Here is a 19,373-nt window from a genome sequence, read left to right on the forward strand (position 1 = left end):
TTCTTAGCTGGGAACGGGTCGTTCCCAACTAGAACAGGTCGTTCCGGATTTCAGAAATGGCCTTTAAACCTTATTGAGAATGAGCCACGGGTCGTTCCAATTATAACCGTTCAGAGTTTTTAATTCAAACCTAGAACAGGCCATTCTGGTTTGAGAACAGGTCGTTCTGGTTTGAGAACGGGCCGTTCTAGATGTGAATTTTACTCATGATTTAAGGGTCCAAAACGGGCCGTTTCGAATTTGGAACGGGCCGTTCTGGAGACACCTGATGCCTAAATATAGAGCACTCTGGCACTCCAAAAAGGCACACTTTTCACTTTTCTCTTCTTTTCTTCTTTGCTCTCTTCTTCTCCTTCTACACTCTCTGAAGACCGAGGGACACTCAAAGGAGGAGACCAAGGAGATCTCTATTTTAGTTTCAACTATTGTTTATCCAGGTACGAGAGAAAGGAGATTATTTATATGTAGAGTTACATGAGGGAATTGGGTAGAGGAAGAGTCCTTTAGGATTATGAGTAATTTTATAATTATTTCTGTTTGGAGAATTATTGGTCTTATGTGATTATGTATATATTTAGGACTACAAATATATGATTTATTTGTAAAAATGATGCTCTGGGAGAGAGAACGAAATTATAGAAAAGTACTTGTAAGTTAGGTTTTGTTAAAATTAGATTATTTCTGTTTGAGGAATTAATGATACCATTAGATTCTGTATGTGTTGAGGATTAGAAATATATATTTAATTTGTAAGAATGATTATTTGGGAGAGAGAACGAAATTGTAGAAAAGTGCATGTGAGCTAGGTTTTAGAATAATTGGGGGTTTTACCGTTTATGTTAAAATTATATTAAATTGATAATTCTATTGATTATTTTATTAATTTATGAATGTTACTGTTATGTTAACTGATAAGAATTGATGATCTAGATGTGAATTGCTTGAGGGGTGTGTAAACCCTTATTTTTGTTGAACTTATCTGTTGTGTATGTGATATGGAATTGTGTATGTAATATGGAATTGAGATATGAGATGAGATGTTGTGTGGATATGATTATGATTGTGATTGTGGTACCTCACACTAATGACCAGGGATGAGACGAACCTTGAGTAGTGATGCTTCAAGGACGAGCGTGCCCCTGGCATAGTGTGGGATGAGTAAGGCAATTAACACGCATCACTTATGTCAAATATGCCAGCCCTGGCATAGGGTTAATTGCAAGACTTGTGTGGATTGTAATGTGACTGTGGTTCCTCACACTAATGACCAGGGATGAGACGAACATTTGGTAAGTGATGCTACGAGGACGAGCGTGCCCCTAGCATGGTGTGGGATGAGTGAGGCAATTAACCCGTATCACTTGTGTCAGATGTGGCCTGGCCTTGGCATAATGTTAATTGTAAGATTTGTGTGGATTGTGATGGATTGGTGTAATTGTGAATTGAGATGTGAAGATGAATGATTGATAGAATGATGATATATCTATAGAAATGCTTGTAAATAATATTCCAAGTTATGATGAGATGATGTTGTGGATTTCCTTGTGTGCTTTATATATAAATGTTTTCTTTTCTCATCGTACAACTTGTGGATGTTTTAGGTGAGGAAGATCCGGCTTTGAGTGACATCTAGAATGTCAACCGTTGAGTTGTGAGTGTGCTCTGATATTGTGACATCGGGGCAGAGAATTCTAGGATAAAGTTTTATATGTATTTAGAGCAGGGATGGCAAAACGGGCCAGCCCAGCCCGTTTTGGCCCGGCCCACCATTGGCCCGCCAAAAACGGGGCGGGCCGACCCGACCCGCCAATGTAAAACAGGCTGGAGATGCTGGCCCGCCCCGCCTAAGGGCGGGCTGGCGGGCTGGCGGCCCAGCCTGCTTACAAAAATAAAAAATAAAAAAAAATGGAAAAAAAATATTTTATGGTCAAATAAAAAAAATTTGCTACAAATAAATAAATATAATCATATGAAATTAAAAATGCATACATATTGTACTTAATATATGTTCAACAAAAACAAATTACAAACTTAAAACAAAATCAAATAGAAATTAATCCATTTACACCAAAATCAAAACCAAATTATAAACTTACAAATTATTTATAAACTAAATTTTTTGATAGTCCACAAAACAAGTTTAAATACAATTAATTAACTTTAAATTTTTATTTTAAGAATATTAGAAGCTCTCTTGAAAGAAGTTATATCTACTTTTTTTCTTAATCATCTTTATCCTCATCTTCTAAATCAAAATAAAATAAACATAAAAATAATTAAATTAAAAAAAAATATGCGGGCCGGCGAGTTGTGGCTGGCCGACCCGCTATTTGGCCCGGCGGGTTGGCGGGCTTGGCGGGGCGGGCTTGGCGGGTTGAAATGATTGGCCCGGCCCACCAATTTTTGGCGGGCCAACGGGCCGGCCCGCGGGCCATGGCCCACTTTGCCATCCCTAATTTAGAGTTATAACTTCTCTTTTGAAAGTAATTTGTAAACTCTCAAGTTTTACTTTCTAAATTTCATTTTTAATTATTTTGGTTATTTATGAGGTTTTATGTGAACCCTTTTACCAACGTTGAATATTTTATTCTTTAGTTTATTTATAAGATTTATTTATATATGTGTTGGGGGTAGTAAGGGTGTCACAATTATCATCTCACATATTATCATTCACCAACGTGTCATATATTACACACAATATTATGAATTCAAACATCAACATTATATATCATATCATTTACAACCACCTCATACCACATATAGGCAATTAAAGAATAAAACAACTCACCAGTATAACTGATGGCAAAACTAGGAGAAATGGTAGGTGTTCTCCTCCTTGGATTCGCCAATGCTTGGATCTCTTCAATGGAGAATGAAAACCGAATGGATGAAGCTTGAATTGAAGGAAGATTTCGGAATAAGGTAGCCTAAACTAAGGATGGAAGCATCCAAGCTTAAGCAACAAGAGATTGCTCACTTCAAAGGCAGGAAACTAGGTGAAGTTTCTAGGGTTTGAAGGCACTCTTTCACGGTGACTCTTGAAGAATTTTGCTGAATGAATGTTCAGAAATTCAATATATCAAAAGTGATTTTACAATGAGAAGTATTCACTTAAGTAGCCACAGATTTTAGTAGCATTGGAGCCTAAACAAGGCTACACAAAATTGGCGCCTAAAATTTGAATTCAAATTTGAAATTTGAATTCAAATTTAGGTGCACATGTGCAAGTCCGTGAGTTTAGGTGTTCCATGCATTTAGATTTAATTTAGATAGCATTTAGGGTTGTATTTGAGTAAACACATGTTCAGCCACTAGTGGTGAGTAACATGTGACTCTAATGCAACTTAAATGGCTTCCAAATTAACCCTAATTTAACCTAATCCGTTCACTTAAGTTTTCCTTGTATTTTCCTATTCTAATGGCCTAAATACAATGGCCAAATAAATACAATGGAAAGGAAAAATTACAAGAATGAAAATGAGCCCAATATTGGGTACCAAAAGCCCTAAGGCCCATGAAGCCCAAAGCTAGGCCCAACAAGCCTAAAGCCCAAAAATGCTACTCTATGTGGTCCAAAATACAAGACCAAAATATATGGAAACTATACTAATAAAACATAAGAAGAATGTTCATAACAAGATAGGCCCATGTGAAGTTTGACTTGGGCCTTCCAAGCCCATCGGGCCCATTGGGCCTTGACTGGCCCAATCCTCCATGCCTAGCCCACTCCTCTTGGATCTTTTAGGTTATCACCTTTTGCCTTCCTAAGCATGATTCCATCAATAACTCACAAAATTATCTCTTCTAATCTTAAGCTTCTATGACGTCATGTGGCCTAAACTTGATATTTACAATTGTACCTATGTTATCAAGTTAATTTTAATTTTATTAAAAAATTCATATAATTATCTACAACTTCTATGTTGACCTCAAGTTTTTATTTTACCATCAACTATTTTTAAAAGTTACAAAATTGCAGTATTTAGACCTAATTATGACAGTTGACCTTTACTCACTAATTTGATCATAATATAAGTTTTATACCTCATTTTTGATGATTTCAGTTGTAACACCCCGATTTTCACAAATTATATGAAGGCTCGAAGCCCAAATAAGGGTGATTTAGTAGCCTAGAATGAGTCGTTCCCAAACTGGAATAGATCGTTCCAAACTACTAAAAAGGCTTATAAACCCTAGTTGGGGACAGGTCATTCCCAAATTGGAACGGGCTGTTCCAACCCAGGCTGTTATGAGTGAAATTCGAACCTAGAATGGCCCGTTCCACTTTGGGAACGGGCCATTCCAAACATGGCCGTTATGAGTTAAACTCAACCCTAGAACAGGCCGTTCTGGTTTAAGAACGGGCCGTTCCAGATGTGAATTTTACACATGATGAATGAGTCCAGAACAGGTCATTTCGGATCTGAAACATGCCATTTTGGCTACTTCTGACGTCTCTAAATAGCACGCTCTGGTACTCCCAAAAGCATATTTTTCACTTCTACTTCTTTTTCTTCTACACTCTTTGAAGACCAAGGGGAACCCAGGGGAGGAGACCAGAAAGATCCTGCTTTAGTTTCATCTCCTGCTTATCGAGGTAAGGGGGAGTGAGAAACCTCGCTCTAGGTATGAGAATGTATGTTGGGTAGTGGGATTGGCCCCCAATCCTATGTTTGTTGAATGCTTATGTATAAGGGGTTTTTCCCAATTGTATCTGTTTCATCTCTATTTCTCCCTAAATGTTCTAATTGATGTAATTAGTATGTATGTATAAGTAGTGTGTTTGGATTATAATTGCAGACTTTGGTGTTCCTATGGGTTCCTATGGGAAACCCTAAGGGAATGCATTGGTCATTTTAAGAGGAGATTGTTTGAAGAGGCAATTATATGAGTAAATTGTATTGTTTTAAATGTTTATTGTATGCATTAGAGTGCTTTGTGAGTTCCTGAGAGAACCTTATGAGAAACAGGCAAAATATGATGTTATCGGTTTTGCTTTCTGTTGTTCTGTTGTGTTCCTTGTTGGGTGAGATGTACGAATATGTGTTTAATTTTGCAAAAAAAAAAAAAACAAGTTTTGATATGAATTAAAGTACGTTGTGGAGACTATGTGATATGATGAGATAATGTGAAAAGTGAATATAAGACATGAGATATGAGGATATGTGATAATGAGACATGATAATGTAGAGCTGTCAAAGTGGGCCAGTACCTGTGGGCCAACCCGGCCTACCTTGAAAACGGGTCAGGCCGGGCCAAAAAAAATTGAAGTTTTATAGTAGGTGGGTATATCTCAACCCGGCCCACTTTGACCCGGCCCACCCGGGCTAAACCCGTGGTGGGCCGGGTAGCCCACCAACCCACCATTTTTTTTTGCAATAAAAATTTAAGTATGATTTGTAGTTAATTTTGTATGACGGTATATTGAAAATTTTTATTTTAGACTTTTATCATGATTTGTATTTAATTTTGTATGATGAACTATGACTTATGACTATTAATAATGTTAATTTTATGACTATTATGTTAATTTATAATTAATTTTAAATTTTAAATTTTGTTGATAATTTTTTTTTTTAATTTTTGGTGGGCTGGTGGGCTGGCCCGTATAACCCACCAACCTGTGGTGGGCCAGGCCGGGCCAAATTTTTTTTGAGAAAATCACAAGTGAGCCAGGTTGGGTTGGCTCATTTTTAGAGTGGGTTAAGGTGGTGGGCCAGGTTAGCCCGTTTTGACAGCTCTATGATAATGTTATATGATAATGAGAAATGATAATGTGATATGAGAATGCATAGAGTCTTGATTTACATGCATCATTTTACCAACATTTAATATAAAAGTTGGTAATTCTTTTATTAACTCTGATACACCAACCTTTATTTTTTTTTTTTAGAGGACCAACCTTTAATTAATTGTCAGTAAAATTTTAGTAGTTGTTTAGAGATTCTTCTATTATGGTTCTTATAAGTAATTTATTAAGATTTTTATTTTATTTTAAATACGATTCGTTTTGTCACATCATTCATAAGAAATTTACACTATATTCCTTTTAGTGATTGTGAAATTTGGATAATTTACAATTAATTGTGAAATTTGAACAATTTACTTGAGATCGTAAATTTTGTGTTCATTGTTCACAATCACAAATAAAAGAATCATTTTATTTTGGTACACACAAAAAAATCACTTATTAGAAGTTTATAAAAATAAGTATTAAATACATTAACACAAATTATTATTATTATTATTATTATTATTATTATATTAATAATGTATTTATATAGAGTTAATATCACTCGGTCAAATCATTCTAGAAAAGTAATGACGTGCTTTCAATTGAAATATTTTATTAATATATGATAAACATTAACAAATGTTTTTAAAACATTTATTGACTATTTAAAAAATAAAAAGTGTTAAGAAAACATTAAAATATTGAAATATTCAATGTATTATATGTTGTATTTTAATAAATAATTTTATTTGTTAAATATTTGTTATTGATTTTAAAACATTGTTGCCTATTAAAAAAAAATTAAGAAAACTTTAAGTGGTTAACATTATTCAGTATATTAAATCTTGGTCAAAAATAAAAAGAATTAAGAAAATGTTAAAAGTATTCAATATATTAAATGGTATATTTAAATAATTAATTAATTTTATTTAATTTTAACAGGTATATATATCCTTACAACAATTGATAAAAATTCAAAATATTCCCATATCAATCTTCTCAAAAGTACAGGAGGTGAAAATTGCAAAATGGCTTCCCGCACCAATCAAATTTTCCTTTTGGGACTATTATGCATCGCATTGCTTTTGGATTCAGGTAAAAAAAAATAGTTAAGTTGCATATCTATTTTTGATTGGGTAAACATGGTTTTCTGTCGTAAGATATGATTAAACAAGTTTTTTTTTCTCTAATAAATTAAACTTTTTTTTTAATTATAAAGATAGATGTCATTCAGATAAATAGATCTCACGAATAATGTATATCTAAAGAATTATTTTTTCAAAAAAAAAAAAAACAAGATATGTTTTTATTTATTTATTTAACTATGTTGAATATGTAGGAGAAGGAGAAGAACAAATATGCCAAAAAGGATCAGACGAATGCGCACAAGTTGATCCGTGGGCATGCCCAGACAGTTGTCGTAAAAAAGGTTTTGAGAAAGGAGGTTCATGCGAGATAATTCATCTCGAGGAAGTCCAGTGTTGTTGTTTCAAATGAGCACTTGTATATGCTAAACATGTATGAAATTCAAATAAAACATTTATGAACTACAACTTACCTTAATTTGAAACTGAGTTAACAAGAACTCCTGTCAAAAGTTCCATACTACATTTGTTAAAAGTTTAGGTGTCAATTTATGTTATAACTTTTAACCACTTATAATGTGTGTTATACAACTTTGGTAATGAAATAACCCATGTAATATATCAAGTTAAAAATTAAGTTGTTTTGGGTTATTAGAGTTGAGATCAAAATTAACTAAGAATAAGGAACACATATAAGGGTTTTTTGAAGACAGAAAATTCATAATCATTTTCACAAAACATAGGCGATGGTTGGTACACTATCTTCTTTTACTTTGTCAAGAATCTGAAGTTGAGAATGTTAGCTTCTCACATTTGATATATCATCTAAAAAATGACATTCCTAGGAAACATGATTTTTCAGAAATTTTTTTCGCATACAAGTTTCCCATCAAATTGTTCTTATATGATAGGTGGTAATCTAACATTCTTGAGTTAAAAAGAATTTGTTACTACAATAAAAATATTACGTTACGTTAATCATAAATAAAATAAAAACAAGTGTTTAATAAAATAATTATATTTTCTAACTAAATCAATTACATTAATTGGGTTATTAATATAATTAAAATATTTTATTAAATAAAATAAAATAAAAGGGGGTTGTAGTGAAAAAAGGAGGTTTGGGTTGGACTCTTAAGTCCAATCTGAAAGCTTATTTATAAACAAAAAAAAAATTAAGGGGTAGGTCATTCATATGCATTTGTTCTAAATCCTAAGAGCAACAATAAAGGAAAACCTAGTGGGAGTGCTACGAAGATTGTCACTCTATGTAAAAGGGAGAGAATGTCTCATTTATGAGCACATATGAGGGAATGGGTAGTAAGATAGTCCCTAAGACTTTTAAGTTGTTGGTTGGATTTCGTTTAACACCTATAATATGAATTTTTGGCTGAATTGATTGTGTGAAATTTAATTGTTTGAGGGTTTTGGGGGTTTGGTGTGATTTGTTTAAACTCTAAAACTTATTGCAATATGATGTTTAATTTTGAAATGATTATATTAGTATCAAATCGATAATTTCATGATGCAAAATAGAGAAGAAAAGGGTGACAATTGTGTGGGAATTAGTTGAGTTTGATGCAATTATATGACTCTAGTTGACCATGGTTAAGGGAACATGCCAGTGCAGGAAGCACCACTACTATGCTTAAGAAAGCACGCTTGTGCGTGGCCAAACTTGAGGGAATAACCACATTTTTGCTCAATGAACCATGCTCGTGCATGCTTGATTTTAGTAAAGCACACCTATGCTTAATTTGTGCATGCTTGTGCATCCTTTTAAAATATGAATTACCTTTTGATGTCTTCATAAGAAATGTAGTCTTGGACGTTAGCTTTTCGATGACACTGATGTGACATCCTCTACCCCGCATACCATAACACATAAATAATAAAATTTGAATAACACAATCTTTCAAAATACCAAACGTGTTTATATAGAGAGTACAACATCCATGACTTAAACAAATAACTTAATCAACGGAAATTACAAAGATATAATGCCAAAGTTTCCAAAATAATAAGAACAACATCCTAATCTAATCCTATCTATGCCCCGATGTCACATGTCCTATCAGAACAAAACCCAACATTGAAGCCTAAGCTTCTTCACCAACATCCTCGGCCTCATGCTAATAATCATCTGTATAATATTCAAAGGAAAATAACACAAAAGAAAAGGGAGTGAGAAACATCTCACTCTGGCTCACGATGTAGGAATACACACTGGATAGCCAAACACAAACAAACATGTATATATGTACATAGCATAGATAGATTAACAACAATCATTCCACTCATCAAAGACATTAAAAAATCACTTTAATATATAACATTAAAATGCACATGCAATGGACACAGACTACATATTATCATGCATGTGGCGCCAATAACACATATCACATGGTGTATTGCCACTAGCAATACATGAGAGTAGTCTAGGAGTACATGTCGAGTCACACTCTCTACGCATTCTCAGTAGAAGGACATACTACCAGGGTCTAGTCGGGATAGTTAAGCCTGCGCAAGATACATCCCATGCACACAATGGACGAGACTAAGACTTCCAAATCGAGCTATCCCCAAGGACTAATCCCCAAGCTTTTCCACAAAGGGGTCTTCCCTGGCGGTGTATTCCATATCGTACCCTTAAAAAAATTTATGCAAATGATGCATGTAAATCAAGACTCTATGCATTCTCATATCACATTATCATATAACATTATCATGTCTCATTATCATATATCCTCATATCTCATGTCTCATATTCACTTTTACATTATCTCATCATATTCACATAGTCTCCACGTAGTACTTTAATTCATATAAAAACGTGTTTTTTTTGCGAAATTAAACACATATTCGTACATTTCACCCAACAAGGAACATAACAGAACAATCAGAAAGAAAAACAAAAAATATTCATATTTTGCCTGTTTCTCATAGGTTTTCTCAAGAACCCACAGAGAACTCTAATTCATACAATAAACATTTAAAACAATACAATTTACTCATATAATTGCCTCTTCAAACAATCTCCTCTTACAATTACCAATGCATTCCCTTAGGGTTTCCCATAGGAACCCAAAGGAACACCAAAGTCTGCAATTATAATCCAAACACAAACACTACTCATACATACATACATACTAATTACATCAATTAGAACATTCAGGGAGAAATAGAGATGAAACAGATACAATTGGGAAAAACCCCTCATACATGAGCATATAACAAACATAGGATTGAGGGTCAATCCCACTACCCAACATACATTCCCACACAAAGAGCGAGGTTTCTCACTCCCCCTTACCTCGATAAGCAGGAGATGACACTAAAGCAAGATCTTGCTAGTCTCCTCCTCTAGGTTCCCCTTGGTCTTTAGAGAGTGTGTGACACCCTTACTAACCCAACACATACATTGTAATAATGTAATTAAATTAAGAAAAATAAACTTTCAAAGTTGGTAAAAGGGTTCACATAAAAACCTTTAGAAACATTCTTCGATATCCAAAATATTTTGGAAATGAAACTTGGAAAATAAAACATAAGAGGTTATAAATTGTTTTCAAAATAATAAGTACAACTCCATTTACAAATAAATTCCATGTCCTAGAAGTCCTCTGCCCCGATGTCACAATATCAGAGCATACCCATAACTCAATTGTTGGCATTCTAGATGTCACTCATAGCCGGATCTTCCTCACCTAAAACATCCACAAATTATACAGTGAGAAAAGAAAACATCTATATGAAAAGCACACAAGAAAAATCCACACTATCGTCTCATCATAACTCGTTACTTATTAAAGTATTTACAAGCATTTCTATCTATCCTAATTCTATCAATCACGCAACATCTTCACGTCACAATTCACAATCACACCAATCCATCACAAATCTTGCGATGAACCCATGCCAAGATCACGCCTGTAGCATCTCTTGCTCAAGGTCGTGCCACCCCCGACATAAGTATTAATTGCGTCACACATCCCACCCTATGCCAAGGTCACGCCTGTAGCATCTCTTGCCCAAGGTCGTGCCACCCCCGACATAAGCATGAGAAATCACACATCCTACACTGTGCCAAGGTCACGCCTGCAACATCTCTTGCTCGAGGTTGTGCCACCCCGGATATAAGCATGAGGAATCACCCATCCCATACTATGCTAAGGTCACGCCTGTAGCATCTCTTGTCTAAGGTCGTGCCATCCCTAGTCACAAGTGTGAGGAATCACAATCACATTCACATCCACATCCACATCTCAATTCCACAATACATCCACATCTCAATTCCACAATACATTCACATCCACATCCACATCTCAATTCCACAATACACACACAATCCACAAAAAATACTTTAATCATTTCTCATTATCATTTCAAAGCTTTTACACAAAGGGGCCTTCCCTAGCGGTGTATTCCATATCGTACCCTTAAAAACATTTATGCAAATGATGAATGTAAATCAAGACTCTATGCATTCTCATATCACATTATCATTTCTCATTATCATATAACATTATCATGTCTCATTATCACATATCCTTATATCTCATGTCTCATATTCACTTTTCACATTATCTCATCATATTCACATAGTCTCCACAAAGTACTTTAATTCATATCAAAACTTGTTTTTTTTGCAAAATTAAACACATATTCGTACATGTCACCCAACAAGGAACACAACAGAGCACTAGAAAGAAAAATAGATAACATCATATTTTGCCTGTTTCTCATAAGGTTCTCTCAGGAACTGAAAAAGCACTCTAATGCATACAATAAACATTTAAAACAATACAATTTACTCATATAATTGCCTCTTCAAACAATCTCCTCTTAAAATGACCAATGCATTCCCTTAGGGTTTCCCATAGGAACCTATAGGAACACTAAAGTCTGCAATTATAATCCAAACACACTACTTATACATACATACTAATTACATCAATTAGAACATTTAGGGAGAAATAGAGATGAAACAGATACAATTGGAAAAAACCCCTCATACATAAGCATTAAACAAACATAGGATTGGGGGCCAATCCCACTACCCAACATACATTTCCACATCTAGAGCAAGGTTTCTCACTCCCCCTTACCTCGATAAGCAGGAGATGAAACTAAAGTAGGATCTTTCTGGTCTCCTCCCCTGGTTTCCCCTTGGTCTTCAGAGAGTGTAGAAGAAAAAGAAGTCAGAAATGAAAAATATGCTTTTGGGAGTACCAGAGCGTGCTATTTAGAGACGTCAGAAGTAGCCAAAATGGCATGTTTCAGATCCGAAACGACCTATTCTGGACTCATTCATCATGTGTAAAATTCACATCTAGAACGACCCGTTCTTAAACCAGAACGGCCTGTTCTAGGGTTGAGTTTAACTCATAACGACCATGTTTCGAACGGCCCGTTCCCAAAGTGGAATGGGCCATTCTAGGTTCGAATTTCACTCATAACAGCCTGGGTTGGAATGGTCTGTTCCAATTTGGGAATGACCTGTCCCCAACTAGGGTTTATAAGCCTTTTTAGTAAATCACCCTTATTTGGGCTTCGAGCCTTCATATAATTTGGGAACGACTCATTCTAGGCTACTAAATCACCCTTATTTGGGCTTCGAGCCTTCATATAATTTGTGAAAATCGGGGTGTTACAACTGAAATCATAAAAAATGAGGTATAAAACTTATATTATGATCAAATTAGTGAGTAAAGGTCAAGCTGTCATAATTAGGTCTAAATACTGCAATTTTGTAACTTTTAAAAATAGTAGATGGTAAAATAAACACTTGAGGTCAACATAGAAGTTATAGATAAGTATCTAAATTTTTTAATAAAATTAAAATTAACTTGATAACATAGGTACAATTGTAAATATCAAGTTTAAGCCACATAGAAGTTTATGCCAAGGCCACGCCACATCTGACACAAGTGATACGGGTTAATTGCCTCACTCATCCCACACCATGCTAGGGGCATGCTCGTCCTCGTAGCATCACTTACCCAAGGTTCGTCTCATCCTTGGTCATTAGTGTGAGGAACCACAGTCACATTACAATCCACACAAGTCTTGCAATTAACCCTATGCCAGGGCTGCCATATTTGACATAAGTGATGCATGTTAATTTCCTCACTCATCCCACACTATGCCAGGGGCACGCTCGTCCTTGAAGCATCACTATTCAAGGTTCGTTTCATCCCTGGTCATTAGTGTGAGGTACCACAATCACAATCATAATCATATCCACACAACATCTCATCTCATATCTCAATTCCATATTACATACACAATTCCATATCACATACACAATAGATAAGTCCAACAAAAATAAGGGTTTACACACCCCTCAAGCAATTCACATCTATATCATCAATTCTTATCGATTAACATAACAATAACATTCATAAATTAATAAAATAATCAACAGAATTATCAATTTAATATAATTTTAACATAAACGGTAAAACCCCCAATTATTCTAAAACCTAGCTCACAGGCACTTTTCTATAATTTTGTTCTCTCTCCCAAATAATCATTCTTACAAATTAAATATATATTTCTAATCCTCAAAACATACAGAATCTAATGGTATCATTAATTCCTCAAACAGAAATAATCTAATTTTTTCAAAACCTAACTTACAGGCACTTTTCTATAATTTTGTTCTCTCACCGAGAGCATCATTTTTACAAATAAATCATATATTCGTAGTCCTAAATATAGACAGAATCACATAAGACCAATAATTCTCCAAATAGAAATAATTATAAAATTACTCATAATCCTAAAGGACTCTTCCTCTACCCAATTTCCTCATATAACTCTACATATAAATAATCTCCTTTCCCCCGTACCTGGATAAACAGTAGTTGAAACTAAAATAGAGATCTCCTTGGTCTCCTCCATTGAGTGTTCCTCGGTCTTCAGAGAGTGTAGAAGGAGAAGAAGAGAGCAAAGAAGAAAAGAAGAGAAAAGTGAAAAGTGTTCCTTTTGTGAGTGCCATAATGCTCTATATATAGGCATCAGGTGTCTCCGGAACGGCCCGTTCTGGACCCTTAAATCATGAGTAAAATTCACATCCAGAATGGCCCATTCTCAAACCAGTACAGCCCGTTCTGGGTTTGCATTAAACACTCTCAACGATCATAATTTGGAACGGCCCGTTCTAAAACCAGAACGACCCGTTCTCAATAAGGTTTAAAGGCCGTTTCTGAAATCCGGAACGGCCCGTTCCAGTTGGGAATGGCCCATTCCCAACTCAGAATCATAGGCAAATTTAATAGTTTGGAACGGCCCGTTCCAATTCTGGAATGGCCCATTCCGGGCTACCAAATGTAGGTCTATTTAGTAATTTGGAACGGCCCGTCCGGGCTACTAAACCACCTTAATTGGGCTCTTGGCCTAGTAAAATTGGGCTGTAACGATTCTCTTCTCACTCATTCCTATGCAGCCTCACTACCTTATAGATGTACAACTATTAATTTCGTCAAGGAATACTTATTATCAACAAGGGTAAGATAAGTAAACTTGGTGAATCTATCCACTATAATCCAAAAAGAATCAATTTCTTAAGCATCTCAGACAAACCTATAACTAAGGTCTATCTACACACCATCTCGCTTCCAAAATGGGACGTCTAAGTGCTACGAAAATTCTTAAAGACTTCTAACATACTAAACACGAGTATACAAATTCCTCTACTCCTCTCTTTATCTTAGGCCACCATGCCTCCGCTGCACCACTCTGATACATCCTTCTAAGGTCCCGATACATCTCAATAGCTTCTAAATGAATGTTAAGAGTACTCTTATATCCTTCCTCTAAGATCATCTTTCTTAATTCAAGGTTACTAAGTACCCAAGTTTGTTCTTGCACCTCAAAATAACGTCGATTTCTTCTTAGAAATGGTTATCTATACTTCTACCAATCTTCTCCACTTGGTTCCCTAAGAAAGGATCTGACTCCTAGGCTTCTCTAATCTCATCCATTAATTCACTAGTCACTTTCAACATAATCAATTCAATGCTCCTAAGGATAATCTCACATACCAAGCATAAGTCTATAAATTCTTTAATCAAATCCAACCCTTAAATCATCAAAAATGATATATTAGAGGTCATCATAATCAAGTCATCTGCCACAATATTGGTTTTACTTTTATGATCATCTCTAGAGATCCAACACCTAAGCGTAAGTTCACTAGGTATACATATCAGATCTCTAATTTCACCACTCCATCTACACCCAAGTCAAACTCTTATCCATCACCTTATCCTATATCCTCATATCTTGTCACCCAAATGAATAAACTAATTATGTTTCTCCAAATTCCTTCAACAATCCATTTGTTAGTCAAGTCATACTTAATTAGTCTCACACTACTAAGGGTAACCTTATAAGCCAAACTTAAGTCTCTAATTTGAGCCAAAAAGATTCATCTCTCTAATCATAAGGGAAGATAAATATAAAGGTTTCCTACACAAAACATCAGTCACCACAATGGTTTTGGCCAAATAAGATCAAAATCTTATTCCTTAAGAAATTCCAACTATTTTTTTTTATCTCATATTTAAATCCTTTGGTCAAAATATATTTAAGGTTCTTAACGATCACTAAATACCTCAAGCTTAGAATCATATAGGTAGTGTCTCCAAATCTTAGTATAAATATTACAACCACTAACTTAAAGTCATGGGTAAGGTAATTCCTCTCATGATTTCTCAATTTCCTGGAAGCATAAGCTACTACCGTTCCTTCTTGCATCAATACTCCGCCCAAACCTATCTTAGAAGCACTACTATATACCATAAAAGGCTTACTAAAATTCAGTAATATTAACACTAGTCAATCTTTCCTTAAAAGTTTGGAAACTACTCTCACACTTACTATCTCACATAAAGGAAACTCTCTCTTCCTGGTCAATCCAGTCAAAGGTAATGTTATCTTAGAAATTTCCTCAATTCTATAAACTATCCCAAGAAAACTCTTAACCTCACTAATTGACTTTTGGTATCTCCCACTTAAGCACAACTTCTATCTTAGATAGATCTATATTACCTCCGTTAGAAATTACAAGACCTATAAAATTCACTTCATTCAATCAAAAATCATACCTAAATAACTTAGTCTAAATCTGTCTTGGATATAACCTCACTCTTAACTCTAATCTGATAATATCACACCCTAAGGTCAATCTTACTAAACACATAAACACTCGCTAATTGATCCATAAGGTCATCTATCCTCATATCAAATCAAATTAGAATAGCTTATTTAATCCTTCATATATACCATTCCTAAGCATGTACTAATCAATCACCATTTACTCCATATAGCACGTACATGAACCAACTTTACCACATAGCATCATATCATCTTAAACAACCTCTCAATGACAAAACCTCAAAACATCATATCCAAATCTATTTTTATCCTTGCTATGCCTAACAACTCAAAAACATCATGACAACATATACCTACCTTCTACAACTGTCAAAGCAAATGACACACAGAGAGTTATACTCATCCAAATGATCTCAAACCTATCTCAAAAAAAAGCTAAGAGAATAAGCTACAACTCTTATGAAGACATAAGATTCCAAAAAGATCATCTTCTTTGCTAAAAATTTCAAAAACCTCAGAAGATATATTCGGTGTTTACAATTAGACCTTTGATCACCAAAGTAGCTATAACTGGAGTTCTAGACCTCCGTTTTACCTGATTCCATTTCCATTGGAAAGATAACGTCCAAGGCTACAAATTTTGTGAAGACCATAAAATCTAAACAAAATTGCAACGAAAATATTCCCTACACCATACAGCAATAGTGTACTAACATCCCACAAAATACCTCAACCATTCTAAAATCACTTATTTCCACCTTAAAATCATATCCAAGCTTTTCACTACAATTCTAAACCAAATCAACTCACACGTTTAGCACAAAAGACTTATAACTGAAATAAAATCCTCATGCAACCTAACCCCTAACTAGGTTAATATGCAAGTATCAAAACTTAAGGAAATTACCAACACTTTGACCTTTCATCAAGAATGCTCAAAGCTCTAATGCTCAACACATAACCTCTTGAATTCAATCGCTAAAACTATAAATTCCAGAAACTCCATCAACCATAAAATCTTAATACACTCAAAAAACCAATGTCTCACCCACATCCAAGATTCTAATAGTTTCAAGTTGGTTAGCAAGGCTTTGTCCACTACTACTGGTACATATGTTTGCAACACGAGTGATACCACTCAACCACTACTTCTTACATAAGTAAGAAGTATCAAAACAAATAAACAATCATGAATAGCATCAACTAATCTATATCATGTCTTTCGGCCAAATTTCGAGAAAACAATAAAAATGTAAGCACAACACTAACAACACCAGGGACACATCTACATCATCATCATTATCCTCATCATAAGGCAAAACATTGTTAGAGTACACACAATTAAATAACAACAAACATAATCAATCATCCTACTAGCATATCAATAAATTCCACAATCAATTCATTCTATCATTCATCTACCAAACAAGCATAGTAGACTCATAACTCACGGTCGATTGGATCGACCTGCTCTGATACCACTAAATGTGACACCCTTACTAACCCCAACACATATAAAAATAAATCTTGTAAATAAACTAAAGAATAAAATATTCAACGTTGGTAAAAGGGTTCACATACAACCTCATAAATAACCAAAATAAGTAAAAATGAAATTTAGAAAGTAAAACTTGAGAGTTTACAAATTGCTTTCAAAAGAGAAGTTATAACTCTAAATACATATAAAACTTTATCCTAGAATTCTCTGCCCTGATGTCACAATATCAGAGCACACCCACAACTCAATGGTTGACATTCTAGATGCCACTCAAAGCCGGATCTTCCTCACCTAAAACATCCACAAGTTGTATGGTGAGAAAAGAAAACATTTATATATAAAGCACACAAGGAAATCCACAACATCATCTCATCATAACTTGATGGAGGACCATCCATGGTACTTCATGTGAAACCCATCACATGGTCCAATGCTATGACTAATTTTGAGTAGTGTAGGATTTATTTGGTTTATTCCAATTTTACCCTTGTATTTTGGGGTATTTTAGTCATAGGATTTATTTTCTTTGTATTTCCTATTTTACCCTTGTATTATGGGGTGCTTTAGATGATTAGGGTTTTTATTTTGGGCTAGGGTATTCCATTAGGAGGTGACGCCTATTTTGGTGGTTTTTGGATCTATTTTTGGTGTTAGAAAGGCTTAGGCCCAAGTGGAGGGCAAAGGTTGCATGGACTTATCATGCACCTAGTTGTAGCCAATCTAACCCCTTAGATTCCATCCTTGGCCACCAAGTAGCATCTAGGGTTCATTTGGCATTGCATTTGGAGTGCATTTGCCTTGTGAATTTCGGCCATGCATTGCTCCAAATGCAACCCTAGATGCCTCCCCTCCTATAAATACCCAACACCCCACCACTTGTAAATACTTTGGATTATATGAATTTGAGAGAGCATTTTTGCCTCAAATCCTTTCCTTAGTCCCTAGGTTAGTTCGGCTAGCCTCCTCCTATCTCCACCCTTGGAGAGTAGGAAACCTAGAGTGGCCTCCACCTACCTTGGAGTGAGCCAACCTAAATCACCAAACACCATCACCTAAAAAGCTTCCGCCCAAACACCATCTTCACGCCTAACTTCCACCTTTATCACCACAAACCTTCCTTTTGTCTTCCTTGTTGAACCTAGATCAAGGGCAAGGCTCCCTCTCCTTCATCTCTACATCATTTCATGGAGAAGGAACCCATCAAGTGGTATCAGAGCCAAGGTTCTACAAGGGTAACATCTAATCCTTTTGAGTCTCTTTGAGTCTTTTTGAGTCTTTTTGCTTTCGGTCACTTTCCTTCTTCTTGTTTTCTTAGTGTGGCCGAATAGCTTTAGGGTTCACACCTTGTTCTTTGTGAGCCTTCCATGCAATTTTAGGTTTCCATGATTAGGTTTTGCCATGATTTTCATTTTCTTGAGTTTCACATGAACATGATGAACATGCTTTTTGATTTTTGAATCCACCTATAGTTTTGTCATTTTTTGTTTCCTATATTTTTGTCTACATAAATTCCATGTATGTGCCAAACACTTTGCATGAAACAAATCAACAAAATATGCCATTTTGCATTACATAGTGGGCGTGCCATACATGAACCATCTAGGAGTCATTCATGCATGCTATTTAGTTCTAGCATGTTCTAAGTGATTTTTGTCATCCATGTGTAAATGCCTTCTTGCACATGCATTGCCGCCCCACTTCCTTGCATTTCTCACTTGATTTAGTCTATTGTATGCCTAATGAAACCCTAAAAGAATCTAAGAGGTGTGCTGAATTTTTTTGTGCAAAACTACTTGTCCAAAATAGTACAAAACCAATTCCACTAAAAAGATTCCCTTTGGACCTCTAAATTCACGCCACTTGTCATCACCTCCTCTCCTAAAAGTTTAACCTAATTTTTGACCATCCACAAGTGCAAAACCTAAGCAACAAT

General features: G+C 35.1%; 1 long non-coding RNA gene across 1 annotated transcript; it reads left to right on the forward strand.

Moving 5' to 3' along the window:
• The first annotated feature begins 6,689 nt into the window (after positions 1–6,689).
• Positions 6,690–7,297, forward strand: LOC109794269 (uncharacterized). The gene is made up of 2 exons (XR_002239436.2): positions 6,690–6,829; positions 7,074–7,297. It is a non-coding gene; the product is annotated as an uncharacterized LOC109794269 (long non-coding RNA).
• The last annotated feature ends 12,076 nt before the right edge of the window (positions 7,298–19,373 follow it).

Source organism: Cajanus cajan, chromosome 4 (genome assembly GCF_000230855.2).
Source record: "Cajanus cajan strain Asha chromosome 4, NIPB_CcT2T_4, whole genome shotgun sequence".
NCBI lineage: Eukaryota > Viridiplantae > Streptophyta > Magnoliopsida > Fabales > Fabaceae > Cajanus > Cajanus cajan.